We start from the raw sequence: 1,785 nt of genomic DNA on the forward strand, positions 1-1,785 counted from the left end.
CAGGTCTGGGGTTAGAAAATAAAAATGTAAAAGACTGGGGAACTTTACACTCTCTATCTGCCCTCTTAGGGGCAACAAGCTCCCTGTTAAGCATGTTGGAGGATGTTATAAAACATCATCCAAGGCTGGAAGAACAGGAGAAACAGCAGTAGGCTGAAGAAATTCCAGCTGTAATAAATTATAACATTTTTTCCAGAGAAACCGGAACATCATTTTGCTCCCACATTGAAAAAACAAATTCATCCAGATACGGTTTCAGAAAAGGAAAAGTCTTCCAATGAAAAATCAGAAAAAATACTCACCTCAGTGTCAGAATCAGTTGCCTGAGGAGAAATAACATAATTTTTTTTCATCAGAAGCCATGCCTTATTGAGCACACTGGGAATTTTCAGAAACTGAAGAATTCCTTTTTATCCTACCAGTAGATCTAGAATGAGAAGGTCTAAGAGCTTGAACTTAGCCCAATAAATCTTCCTTATCTAGAGTAACAGAGACAAAAGAAGATAAGTGTTTAACATTCTGCTTCTTTTTTGACAAGAAATCTTTAGAAGTAGACAAACTCATGTCAGGGACATCACCGCGGGAGCAGGATTCTCAGTCAGTTAAGCAAAGAAGCATTCCCCAGTTTCTTCCTCTAAGACTGATTAAAGCGGTTCTTCCAGGTCCACCAATGACACTTCAACAGCTGCAGCGGATATGTCTAACTCCTAGTCCATGGTGGCCCAAGGGTCTACACCAAATGAACCCAAGGAAAAAGATGAGAGTTCTGAGGATCCAGAAAAAAAATACAGCAGTTTCACCCATCTCTGGCTGAGGCAAACTATCAGCCTGCTGACAAGCCAGAAGCTTTCCTGAAAATTCCTCATAAACTCCATGGCAAAACTGAGAAAGAAGCCTGAACCCCAGGTAATGTCAACAGCAGCAGCAGTTGGTAAATGGTCAATGTAAAAAAGTAGTGTTTTCATCATAACAACAAAAAAATCATAATAAGTACAACACACATTTCCCCAAGCCTCTAAAAACAGTTATAACGCTAAATTAAACCTTGGAAAAACAGAATTTTGCACTGAAATAATTAAAGAACCACTTTTAACTGACAGAAATGTCATGTCCAAAACTATGTAAATTCCTAGCAAAAAAAAAAAAAATATTCTTTGTCATAAAAGTTTTGTTTTGGTCATAAAATTAACAGTGAAAGCTTTTTTCCCCTAAAGGGAACTTATCTGTTCAGCACTGGAGAAATGCTCATAGGTTCATAGGTTCAAATGCTAGCCAACTACTGATGCTTGGAAATCCACAATAGGAGTGCTGTTTAGTGGCATGAAAGCTTTGAAGGGTTTGACACACAGAACACTGATTTTCTCTGTCTCTGTTTGAGCTGTCAATGGTCTGAGTGCTTAGAAGATGCCCTTATGTTTTAGAAGCTGTATGCTGTTATATCCTAGGCAGGATATACTGAACACCTTACATGAGATGGAAGAAACTGTATATATTCAAATATATAATGTGTTTCTCACTTCTGCTTACTTCTGTTGCTCAAGTCTTATCTGGTCTGCCCATCATAACTTCTTCTCCTCCTCAAATCACAAATGCCGTATCATCTACGAGCCATTCCATAGTAAATTTTATGATATCATTCTAACTGCATACCTAATCTAAAACATTTCTATCAGACTGCATCTTCTTTCTGGACTAAAAACATTTGCTGCTTAACTCCTTAGTGTTTTTAAAAACATAACATTCGCATTTATATTTGAGAAAAATTAAAGTACATGCAGTGTTGTT

This window comes from Protopterus annectens, chromosome 3.part1, assembly GCF_019279795.1.
Source record: "Protopterus annectens isolate FY-2018-M chromosome 3.part1, PAN1.0, whole genome shotgun sequence".
Taxonomy (NCBI): domain Eukaryota; kingdom Metazoa; phylum Chordata; order Ceratodontiformes; family Protopteridae; genus Protopterus; species Protopterus annectens.